Source organism: Azolla caroliniana, unplaced genomic scaffold, assembly GCF_043228905.1.
Source record: "Azolla caroliniana isolate FFs.n. ecotype wild unplaced genomic scaffold, voAzoCaro1.0.p SCAF_10, whole genome shotgun sequence".
In the NCBI taxonomy this organism is placed as follows: Eukaryota; Viridiplantae; Streptophyta; class Polypodiopsida; order Salviniales; family Salviniaceae; genus Azolla; species Azolla caroliniana.
The window spans coordinates 4,129,198-4,142,553 of record NW_028230445.1 but is presented as its reverse complement, the minus strand read 5'-3'; the positions used below and the strand labels follow the sequence as shown (position 1 = coordinate 4,142,553).

The 13,356-nt window shown below is 40.0% G+C and overlaps 1 pseudogene across 1 annotated transcript; it reads left to right on the top strand.

The window, feature by feature from the left end:
• The first annotated feature begins 4,471 nt into the window (after window positions 1-4,471).
• LOC147858752 (2-methylene-furan-3-one reductase-like) lies at window positions 4,472-7,117 on the top strand (annotated as a pseudogene). The gene is made up of 5 exons (XR_015530340.1): window positions 4,472-4,663; window positions 5,065-5,388; window positions 5,794-5,953; window positions 6,373-6,881; window positions 6,977-7,117. The product of XR_015530340.1 is annotated as a 2-methylene-furan-3-one reductase-like (transcript).
• Window positions 7,118-13,356: the final 6,239 nt, after the last annotated feature.

Below are 13,356 nucleotides of genomic sequence, written 5' to 3'. Positions count from 1 at the left end.
CCTCTATTGCCAAGGAATTTCTATCTTTTCTGCATTTAGGAGGCCTCCAATTAAACAAATTCAAACATCGTTGTCAAGAAAGCACCAATTGTTGAACCTCTATAGATTCTGAACAAATGCCCAGGTACTATTAACACATGCCACCACAAAGATGTAATTCTAGTTTTCCCATGGTATATACCAACCTTTTCCACAAAATAACTAATTATTTTTGCCCAAGGTTGGAATTTGTCATGTTTTCTGCTTGATTTGTTGGATGCCCCGAGTTGGTGCCCTCGATGGAAATTCCATCATTGGAGTCCCTCACTTTTTGGCTTCATTGCACATAGGGATGTAAGTGCCAAAAGAGAAAAACCTCATCACATCAAGAAGGGGAATTCTATGATCGGAACTTATGTGCAAATAGGCCAAAGCCATCATTTCCCATATGGATAAGCACAAGTTTGTATAAGAATTTATGTTATATCCACATGATGTATTGACATGCATTGGTTGTCAAACTTGGTTATGACATGGGAGGTTGCAGTTTGATTCTTGTCTTTGACATTATCCTCCATTTAAGGCTAACCTCCAAAACTTGTCTCTACTTGTGTGGATATTGTTGATAAAAATCGTGTACTAAATCAACAACATTGTTTAAATCTTGGCCAGCTCCCATATTGATTCTAAGATGGTACATTTTCCACAAAACAAGGTATTGAAGTTGTCGACAAAGGAGGCCAAAGTTCAATATCTTGTCTACCTCATACTTAGAGGAGGATAAAGATGGCAACTTGGAATATGAGATGGATGGTGAGTTTCAAGGCCGGATTCATGGAAAACATTATGAATCTTAAAATGTAAAAGGGGTTGTAATCGGACAATGATCGAGAAAGGTCCCAACTTCTTGTAGTCAAATTTCGTGCAAGGGCAAGTGAAGCAATATTTTAGCGTAGGAGCCAAACCGAAGTATTTGATCAACGAAGGTTAGCCTGATCCTTGTATCCTTCGCTAGTGAGGATGAGCTCCAAGGATAGGTTTTGATGTATGTCTTCCAGGTTACAAGCTTGTTCTTTTAGCGAAGGGCTTGAAGAGTTGGAGGAGATGGAAATGTTGAATTGAGAGTGCAACCCATAGTTTGCAAAGAACATGGTAACTCCAGTCGACCCATCTAGCGATTTGTTGTAAGCAAACTCTATCATTGGAAGGAGGTCAACCCAATCATCTTGCAGGGTGAAAGCATGTGAATGGGAACACTGTTATAGCTAACATGTAGCTAAAATGACCACAACTAAGTAGTTTTTTTTATAGCTAATTTTTAGTGGGAAAATCTTAAAGATACATATAATTTATTATGGGGATGTAAATATTACCATTTGTGGTCCACATTTTAGCTAGTCTTTATTTGAAATTGCCAAAATATGCAAATTACATGCAACTTTTTGCATAGCTAATTAGTTGTGTCAAGGACATAACTAATTGTTCCCATTCCCATTCATTCACCCTGCACCGAATGTATCATTCTAGGATTTGATTAATCTTCTTTGTTTGGCCATCAATTTGTGAACGATACATCGAAGGCAGATTCACTGAAGTACTAAATGTTTAGATGAGACATATTATCTAGAAATGAGAGATGAATTGGGTTCTCGATCTAAATTGAAATCTTCTAGTACCTCAAGTGGTCGAACTACATTCTTTAAAAACAAATATGTTGTCTCTTCCCACGAAATGGTTTTGGTGTAGGGGGCAAAGTGAGCCATCTTGGTAAAATGGTCGAACATTACCAACATGAACTAGTCAAATCTACCGACTTGAGGCAAGTCAGCAATGAAATCCATAGACTCGATAGACGCCCAAGGTTGGCTTGGAATGGGGAGTGGCTGGAGCATACCACATGACACATGTTCTACTTTGGATCCAGCACAAGTATGACATGTCTTGAGGAATTCTTTGACAAACTTCCATCATTAAGGCCACCAATATCCTCGAGAAACTAATTCTAAGGTTTTTGTGAAGTTCTAAAATGGTTATCGGGCGGGTCGTCATGGCACTCCTATAGTACACCGGTTCAACACAGTCCTTCATGGACATATAAAATATTGTCTCAATATATGAATCCGCGCTTGAATTTGAACTAACTGAAATCCACCTTATTCTTCCCTTTGGATGGGTTATGAAGGCTTACCTTAATTTCATTTGTGAATTTGTTGGTCGTGAGTGCTTCAACTATCTCCTTGAGTAGAGAGTCCTTGTGTAGCATGCATGTCACAAAGATATGAAATTGATATGGCCTCGACAAACATTGGGATTGTTGAACATAGGTGCCATCCCCCTGCTAGAGCTCAAATTGTGACCATCGAGAAAATACCTTCACATGTTGGGTCTCAACCCGAAATAATATTTCGAAGCCATAATTAGCCAAAAATTTTGACCAGCAGCCTTGGCCTCAATTCAACATTTGAGTGGTTAAGAAATAGAGCAAATTATTGTGATCGGTTATCACTTGGACATGGTGTCACGAAGTTATGCGTGTGCGTGTAAATTAGAGCGGTGTCACATAATTAGAGCGTGTAAATTAGAGCGTGTAAAAATTTGCATACATGTGCTACTCGGGCAGGACTACGAGGGACCTGAACAAGGGAGGACATTCGCCAAGTGAGAAGTCTATTTTGTTGACCTCTTTGTTGTTCTCCTTGGGTGGCAACAACGCGAACGTAGGTGATGACCCGAACAAAGGGAGTTAACACAAACGAAGGTCCAGTCGACGTTAACGAAAGATGAAGATGCGAACATAGGAGTCAAGGTAAATGATGGTACACTTGAGAAGAAGAAGATGATGATGATGATGATGAGAATGATGGTGATGGTGATTATGATGAGACGAAGAAATATATTATTATGATGAGACGAAGACATATAAGTTATACTCATGCGAAGAAGAGGTAAAAATATAACCCTAAAACCCTCAAGTCTCTTTTTTGGAAGAAAAAAAAAACCCCTCAAGTCTCTTGATAAGAAGAAGAAGAAGAACTATAAAGTCAAGAAGAGAATGCCCAAAAACCCTAATGGTATGCTCCCAACCGCAAAATAAGGGACACCCAAAATAATCATAGTAAAAGGGATGTCTATTTTTTACATGTTTTTTTTTCGTTTTTGCTTCGAAATTGCAAAAACAAGAATAGTTTTTCCATAAATACTAAGAGAGATTCAAACTCCATACCTCTTATAACTATTCATTACCCTTAACAATCAAACTACTTACTTTTTATTTCCATGGTAATATTAATATTTTTTATAATTATTAATAGGCATGTCACATCATGACACGAGGACCACCAAGGACTTGAACCGGAGAGAATGGCTTGACTCAAGTCTTTTTTTAAGATGAGTGCTAGAGGATGTCAATGTTCATTCTGACTTCCCTTTAAGAAGTTGAAATTGTCTTCCTCAACATTTTATTTATGAGATCGTATAAGTTTCATGTCAGTAAATATGTATGTCAATAATTTATTAGAACGGTCGAGGTTTCAATGTATTATGAACACAAATTAGGTAGGGGAGGTGAGAAGTAGTACAAGTTCAACGTTCGAGAACTATTAACTAGTCCAAGTTCAACCCTAAACCCTAAAGTAGAAGAAATATTGACTAGTCCAAATTCAATGTATATTATGCATGGGAGAGCAAAAGGTAGAAAAGCACGAACTAAAAACATATATGTGAAAATATAGGTTAACATATGTATATGCAAAGTTATGGCTTGCCCATGATATGTTAAAAGATATAGATAAAGGCTACACGTAAGAATACATATGAGACCCCCTACGAATGTGATATGTAATGCTAGTGTAATTTGTACTAAACAAGTATAGTATAGTAGAACATTAACAATATGTTACATAGTAAATGCATAACCATGTGGACGAACTACGACCAACCAAGGAATTAACAAGGCTTCAATGTATGTTACATGTGGGCAGACCAATGCCTAGCATAAAACATGCTATGTCTAGGGGCAACCAAAATGGGGTTTAAGTGTTCAAGTCTTGTTAGTGATGAGGCATTTACCCGCAATTGGTTGTTGGTAAAAACACATAACATCCTCCTTTTAGAGTGTCCACGTGATTTCCGTTTTTGCATTAGGTGGTTGGATTGAGGGCTAGTGCGACACTTCTCGGGTGTGGAATCGAGCTTCTTCAATGTTGGGGTTCACCAAAATGTCACGTGTTTCAATGGAACACAAACTGTCAAGATGGTCAAGGGGGTCTCCTCATGAGCTCATCGTCTACTTAGAGAGAGAGAGAGAGAGAGACTGATGGGAAAACTCCACAATACTACAGGAAATGGGGCTCAGAAATGTAATTCAAAAAAATCAAGCATCTCTATACATATATACAGATTTTTGTGTTCAAAGAAAAACAGGGTACACACACACACACACTCACTCACTCACTCACTCACTGACAACACACAAACACACAAACACAAACAAATGGGTTCTTTCCAGAAAGCTTGGTTCTATAGAGACTACGGTTCTGTGGAGGTTTAGGAATATGGTGACGTGGAGGTACCCCAGATAACAAGCCCTGACCAAGTCCTTATTAAGGTCTATGCTGCTTCCCTCAATCCCATCGATTACAATCGGAGATTTGGCTACATCAAAAGCCCTTGCATCCCTTTCCCTGTAAGTAATGTTTATTTTACTCTTATGATGAAAGATTATGTGTGCTGTTGATGATTATGGGTATGTTTATGTATGTTAATTCATCTGCTTATTGTAAGTGATGATATCATATTCATATGCATGATAGATCAGGCCCTCATCATAATGTTATGTACCTGTATCTTGATTCATTTGTGGTACATTGAACGGTATGATAACATATTCATGTGTATTTTGAAGTAATGCCTGAAAGTTTGATTTCTTCCCTGCTGATTGATTGTATGCTTCATTTATAAGATAATAGTAAATACAGTCTTCAGATCCACAATCCATGTGTGTGTAATACGTTTCATGCCACATCGGTATTGTTATGTCATTGTTTCTTGGCTTTCAAACCATGGATGGATTCATTGAATGTGCAGCATGTTCCCGGTTTGGATGCAGCTGGAGTAGTGGTGAAGGTCGGCAGTGATGTCAAGAAATTCAAGGAAGGAGATGAGGTTTACGGAGACATAGTTGAATTTGCTATTGCAGCTCCTAAACAAATCGGAACCTTAGCTCAATACACAGTAACTGAAGAGAAGGTCCTTGCATTAAAACCTAAATCTCTCTCTTTTGAAGAAGCTGCAAGCTTACCAGGAGCCCTCTTAACTGCACAAACGGGATTCAAAAAGGCTGCATTTAAACCAGGACAATCTGTACTTATACTTGGGGGTTCAGGAGGAGTTGGCACTCTAGCAATCCAGGTATACCCCCCAGAATCTTGTTAAAATCTAACATGAATATGACCCAATATGAATCTAACAATTCAATTAGAGGAAGACATTGTACCACCAGAATCTTGTTAAAATCTTACATGAATATGACCCAATATAAATCTAACAATACAATCAGAGGAAAGTCATTGTACCCCCAGTATCATGTCAAAATCTGACATGAATATGACCGAATATGAATCTAACAATTCAATTAGAGGAAAGACATTGCACCCTCAGAACTTTGCCAAAATCTAACATGAATATGACCCAATATGAATCTAACAATGCAATGAGAGGAAAGACATTGCTCAGAATTAAGCATGGTTGCAAAATTTGTGTATAGCTTGAATTGCATGAATGTCAGATTATTTTTTTTCTTATTTTGTCTTGTAGTTGGCAAAACATGTCTATGGTGCTTCACTGGTTGCTACAACAACTAGCACTGGCAAAGTAGAGTTTGTGAAAAGTTTGGGAGCTGATGTGGCAATTGACTACACCACAACAAAATATTATGAGCTACCAGAGAAATATGATTTTGTGATTGATACAGTAGGTAAGGTCTTCTTAATGTGTAGTACTATATTCATCACTGTGTAAATGTGTGATTTGACAGGTGCCGCCTTTTGTATATAGATTTATGGTTACACACAAGTATATGAGTGTATCTTTACGTATATAACTCTGCTGCATGAGCATATGTCCATTCCCTCTTTAACACATAGTGTTCATATACTCACATCAACTCACAGTTTTGTTCCAAGTATGATTGATTCATGTATGATCGATACTCACATCAACTCATGTTAGTGTATTCGCATTGATGAATCTCTATTTTATATATGATTCATATGTTCATACATATCAATGCTTTCAATCTACATATCATTTTGTGATGCATGAAAGTTCTATGTGTGATTCACATGCATGATTTTATCTCCTAATGTTTTCGTTGTGGCGCAAAAACATGTGCAGGAGATGGTGCGAATGCAGCCAAAGCCGTGAAAGAGGGAGGAAATGTGCTTACAATCGCAGACCATTCCGCAAAGCCACCTGTGATTGCATACGGGCTCATATCGAATGGTGATAACCTCGCGAAATTGAACCCCTTCGTGGAAGAAGGAAAGCTGAAACCGGTCATTGATCCCAAGGGGCCCTTCAAATTTTCACAGGTTAAGGAGGCCTTTGAGTACTTAGAAACCTTTAGAGCAAGAGGCAAGGTGGTGATAGCACCTATTCACTAGAAAATGGTTATTGGTCATCTTATTCTTTTCGAAGTGCATGATGAGGGCCTCTACAACATAAATCTCACTTTTTGCATCCTCACATGTGTAGTAGTTCTTTAACATCCCTTCCCAATGCTTGTGTATATACAGTCGGTACTCTTTGCATCTTTTATACATCTATATCATCGTAATGTCCCTTGATTGGATGTTTCACCAAGTGGTCAAGCACAAATGATTGTACTCTTTGCATTCCGATACGTGTATATCATGACACCCCTTAGTTGTATGCCATCATTCTATATCATGACACCCCTTAGTTGTATGCCATCATTCTATATCATGACACCCCTTAGTTGTATGCCATCATCCGATGCTCATGTTTCATCATCGATAATTACCTATTACCTCGTTGCAAATGTTCTTTTGAAGCATATTGATGTCTATTTGGGAAATTTAATATTAGTCTCCATGATAGCAAAAGCTCTTTTGAAACATGTTGTCTGTCTTGTATCCAGTCTGTTTTTAATGGTGCTTACTATAATTGGTTGTGAAATATAACATTCATCTACAAATTTTCTTTGAAAATGTGAAATTTAGCTTGCCCCATTTCATTTGTAATAAGAACTGGTTTGGCTTTATTATAATTATCCAATCTTGGAAGGTTCTTCAAATCTTTAAAAGAGATAAGGTACGTGGGTAGATTTGACAGATAGAGAACAATTAGGTGGGTTTTAGCAAGATCGTGAGAGTATATTGGATGTGTTAATGAAGACGTTTGTTAGAAACCAAGTCATGATTACAAATATGGGCGATTTTAGGTTATTCATGTCATCACAATGGTGATGTTTGGTCCTACCGGACTATGAGCAATGGTCTCCATGTTCTAGAGTGATTATGGTGGTGCATAATTATATTTTGAAATGATAGACTAAAATTGCGTATGTGCTAGTGTAGTTCTAGTTGCAAACCCTTGAATGATTCAATCTTCATGACAACTTGAGTCATAAAGAGAGCCCCAATTAAGACTTGCAAATCCAGGAGTCTAAGTTATGATTTATCATCATAGACTGTGTTTAGTGAACCAATTAAGTGCCCATGATAAATTTGTTTCTAGTTCTCCAATTAGTTCTAGTAATCTAGTACGTCTAACAGTTTGATCCACAATAACAGTTTTGATTCTCAATGTTTAGAGTTGGCTAGAAATTGTGTTGAGCAAGCAAATCAAGGCAAATTTAGAAACATTGGTTCGAAGATCCCATGGATATAGAGGTTGGAAAATCACAATCAACTAGGTTTTTTGTTGCATAACTCAAGTACTTGGGTCCATTCTTGTAGATTCAAGTACCAAGTCTGAAGCCTATCGACAAAAAAAATCCTTATTGACTAAGCTCTAAACTATTATGTTCAAAGGAGTCATTGATGAAAGTCCCTTTGCATCACGATGGTCTTAAGAGTTTTTGCCCCATTCATGTGGTTTTTCATGATTTAGTAAGTGTGATTTCCTTACACATTATTAGCAATCCTAAGCATCCAGAAAATTTTGGTCTGTCTCGCTTTAAACTTCATAACCTAAAGATTGTTTATAAGAAATTGTTTTAAACTTCATAATCTAAAAATTGACTATAAGAAACAAGCAATTTCAGAGTCCCACGAAAATTGAGCAACACTCAAAGGCTTTCGCCCTAACAATGGTCGAATCAAGACCCCATTACATCTCGATTTTATATCTTTATAGAGGTTATATGAAGAACAGAGATGATTAGGAGATTATCATAAGACTTCTTGTTTGTGTGTCAAGTTGAGGGGTGTATCCCTGTAAATTAGGGTAACTATGGTTACTCTGGTTAGCTATGGTTAGAGTTGACTGTTCACACCACCGTGGTCTTCTCAATGAACATGCAAAAGTTTTCACACTAGCTCATGGACAAAACCCTAACACCGCAACGCCGATTTGATGAAGATATTGCGTTATCTTCGAATGCCAAGCACACGGTGCTTGCTTATGGCCATAGAGAGGCTTCTTGAGTAGCCATACGGCTTTCGGATGAATGCTGGATTTGACGCTGGGTGGTTGTACCATGCACCTCTTCTAATTCGCCTTGAAGATAGGCGTTCTTTACGTCCATCTGATGGAGGTGCCACCCTTTCATTGTTGCGAGTGCAATTACGGTCCGCACAGTCGTCATCTTTGCCACTGGGGCAAATGTCTCTTTATAGTCGACTCCATGTCTTTGTGAGTATCCTTTCGCTACGAGTCGAGCTTTGTAGTGGTTTACGAAGTCGTCGATGTTATACTTCACCTTGTAGATCCATCTGCAGTCAATTGCCTTCTAGTGCGGTGAGTGGGGGACAAGATCCCATGTCTTGTTTTTGGAGAGTGCTTGTATTTCCTCATTCATCGCTTCAACCCATCCGGGGTCCTTTGCAACTTCGGAAAACGTTTCTGGATCTCGTATTGTTGTTACCTTCATCATAAAGGCGTAATGGTACGCCATATACTCATCGTAACTGAATTGGCTTACATGGTTCTTTTCACAGGTGGATCGGTGAAGCTTCTCGTTTGCGGATACTAAGGCTTTCTTCGCTCCATTTGTCTGGATGTCAAGGCCTTCGAACTCACTATCGAGGGAGTGAGTTGATTTGTTGTCGTTGAAGTGATCGTCTTCATACTCCGGCATTTTTGCCTTCCCTTTGTCCAGCTTCGGACTCAACTGAGATGTGCTTCGATCGCTCAGAGGCTCTTGTGGCCGATTAACCCTTGTCGTAATCGGACTTTCTTCGAACATGCGCATGAGCCGATCTTCGGCTTCTATCTCTATTTCAGCGGATTCTGGGTCGAGTGGAATTGGACTCAAAGTTGTCTCTGGTGCGTACCTAGATGTGAACTCGTCGAAAATGACGTCTGGACTTACTCGAGCTTTTCAAGTCGAGGGGTTATAGCACTTGTACCCTTTTTGCTATAGTGAGTATCCCACGAGGATACACTTCTCCAACTTCAAGTCGAGCTTTTGTCACTTATCATCGGGGATGTGCATGTATGCAATGGAGCCGAATATCTGAACATGTGATAGGTCCGGCTTCTTCCCAAAAAACTTCTTGTGCAGAGTAAGTTCGTGCACACCCGATGTCGTACACCGGTTCATGAGATAGACAGTTGTGTTGGCAGCTACCTAGTACGACTTCGGCATGTGCTTCTCGTTAAGCATAGCCCGTGCTACTTCGAGGATGTGCCGATTCTTTCGTTTCGGTACTCCGTTTTCTTGTGGCGTATGTCGACACGAAAACTCTCGCCGAATTCCTTCTTTGTAGAAAAGTCGAAAATTCATCAGAGAAGTACTCCTTTCCTCCATCCGACCGAGGACATCGTACATGTCGGCCCGTGGCTTTCTCGACTTAATTCTTAAATTTTTGAAAGTGTTCGAACACTTTGCTCTTTTCTCACATGGGGTAGATCCAGGTTTCTAGAGAAGTCGTCGATAAAGGCCACGTAATATAGACATCTGCCGAATGTACCTGTTTGAGCCAATCCCCATACACCAGAATGAATTACGTCGAGTACGCCTTTGCTCACTTTCCACTCCTTTCGGAAATGGGTGTTGATGTTGCTTACCGAATTGGCAATCAATCTCTTTCTCGTTGAATGTCGAGAGCCCGATGACAAGTCCTTTCGATTGCATTGCCTTGAGCTTTTGGAGGTTGATATGGCCAATCCGCTTGTGTCATAACTCTATATCAGAATCGGCCTTCATGCCCTTTGTGAACATGACCAATTTCATCTCGTGCGAGTCGAGAATGAACATTCTGCCCTCTCTTCATCCGCGAGCGATGAGTCGGCCCTCTTTTTCAATGAAGCAACCGCCATGATTAAATCGTACTTGCATCCCTTGCTCAACAATTTGGCCGACGGAGACCAAGTACTTCGTCATGGTTGGTACATGCAAGACATTTTTAATAAAAGTTTGGTTACCTTCTTTGCTAAATGGGACATTGCCGATGTGTCGAATTGGATACGTAGTGTCGTCTCCGCCATAGCCGAGTTGATCCGTTGTTGGATGTTGTTGAACTCTTGGTAGAGTTGAAGCTTTCGTGCCATCGTATTGGCGGCGAATATCTTCCTTAGATTTTCCCATGCTTCCTTTGGCGTCGTGGCTTCTCGAATGTAGCCGGGCATGTGGTCATGAACACATGTTGCTAAGAAATAAATTACTCGACTCGCCGCTTGCTCCCATGTTGAGTAGTCGGCGTCCTTTGGGTCGGATCAATTTTCTCTTGTACTCCCCCTCAAGCTTGGCAAGTCAGGGATTGTCAATCCAAGGTTTGACATGAATTGCCGAAGCTTGTCGATTCCTAGGGCTTTGGTGAAGATGTCGACCGTTTGAAGATTTATGTTTATGTGTTGAAGGTTGACATCTCTGGCCTGAACACGCTCTCGAATGAAGTGATAGGAGAATGTCATAATCCATTGTGCCGCTCACATATCGTAATACTTGTTTAACGCAATCGAAATGATTATCTCGCGGAGTTTGCATGAATTGGCTAAGGCGTCTGACTAGATAGCTAAGAAATACATCACTCGACTCGCCGCTTGCTCCCATGTTGAGTAGTCGGCGTCCTTTGGGTCGGGTCAATTTTCTTGTGCTCCTTTGATGTAGCTCCAATAACCTTGACCGACAAGGTATTGTTGCATCTTGTACTCCCAAGTTGTGAAGTTGTTTCGGTCCAACTTCTCGTTAGGGAGAGCGCTCCCCATTTGAGGTTTCATGGTGTTCGATGTAGATGTCTTCGTTCTTCTTCGCTCTTGAATAAGAGCTATGTAGCGGACTACGATAGTGATGAGCCAGATTTCTTTGATTCATCGTCGTAAACACAACACATGGTCATGATGAGGCAAGTGGGCTAGATCAAGCTACCAAATCGCTTTGATACCATATAAAGTTTTGATGGTGATTCTTGTGTACTATGTTGAACTTGATTCTCAACTGTTAGAAACGGAAGGCTATGAGCCCCGCTATGAGCGCGAGCACCTCCGAGCTGAAAAGGAAGCAGAAGCCACTGCACAGGCATCAATAGGCCACATGACCGAGGGTGCAACCCAGGAGCGGAAAGAAGAGGAAGGGACGTGACCAAGACTAGAAGCGGGGCAAGTGGTAGAACATATCACAGAACCCCAACAGGAGGCAACGACTCCAATATCCACGGTAGAGACTCCAACGACTCCAATTGCCAGTCGAGTTATACGCCGAGGAGCTCACAAATGAAGAGTTGCCTCAAGCGCCGACACAACAACCTACCACCCTTGCTAGTACAAAGCAAAGGGCCGAAGAGACGACCAATCTCCAAACAGGGACATTGGAACAACCCGAGGACATCCTCGCAATTTTGGAAGAAGACTAATGTCCCATAGCAATTTTTTCGAATAACTATAGTTTCAATTTTTTAATTTTTTGGAAGTTTTGTTGTGGGTTCGACGTGCAAGGCACTGTCCCACGGGCGTGCCAAGTGTTAGCCATGGGACAAAAGGCCAATAGGTGTGAAACGAATCGTATAAAGGAAACAAGTAGGCGAGTGTGAAAAGGAGAATCGACCCGAGCGGAACGGAAGTAGTTGAACGTAACACATGCAACCGAAATTAGAGGCTGACAATCAGAAGGGAGTAGTTGGAGCACGCCAAAGGAAACAAGAGTTATATAAAGCGTGGAGTAGCAAAACAAGGAGGGGATATATCGGTTTATGCTATAGGAGAGAGAATATATATATGTTTTTATGTTATTGGAGGAGAGAGAGTGAACAATACTGTCGGTCGTGAGCTATGTAATCGATACATGCAGTAATCCATAAATATACACTCTGTTTGGGTCATTTTCGGTGTCATGTCAATATTCATTTTTACGTTTCAATTGTATCCTATTCATAAATCATAAGTCATACGACCGGTTGTGGCCAGCCATCTCGTAGCTAATCGACTTGTTCAGCCCTATCATACCTTCCTATGCAACCATGGTTCCTTGACCCGATTACTCAAGGGAGTAATCGAATGTGTATCTTCGAGGAAGGAGATAACAAGTTTTAGGTGCAAATTGGCAATCTCGTATTTCATTGTGTGAAGGTGTTCTTTTTGCATGCAATGGTTTGGGTTGCCTTTGACAATAGCTATAAAATGACGACACATTTAGATGGTACATGCTTTTTTCTATATAATTATTAATAAAGATGACAACACAAGTTCTTACATGTCTAGTTGCTAAATCCATTTGGGTTTTAAGATTGCACCTTTGGGCATCATCAATTAGGATTATTGTGTCACCATTTCAATGGGTTTTTGAGGGTGTTAGAGCTATACCTTGCCAATTGTATAAGGTTGTGTTTAACTATCTTTGTTATTGCGGTATGTGACATACTTAGAGCCATAGAAATGGGTTCTTGTTTGATGGGTGTTGTGGATTACCACAACAAATATATGAGCTCCAAGGAAAGTTGATTTGGCATATTTAACAATGATTTTTTGTGTTAGCACCATGTCCCTTGTGATTCGTGATTGGCTTTATTCATTGAATATTAGAGCACCTTAGAGGGTTTACTTTGCCATAAGAACTTCACTACTCTTGGAGTAATGGAGATATTGAGGGCTTTTTGTATTGCCATGTTGATCTAAGATAAACATTTCTCTTAAAAAAAGGAAAAAAAGAAGAAAAAGAGTTCAAGAGTCTTTGAGAGGAACATATTCCTCTTGGCT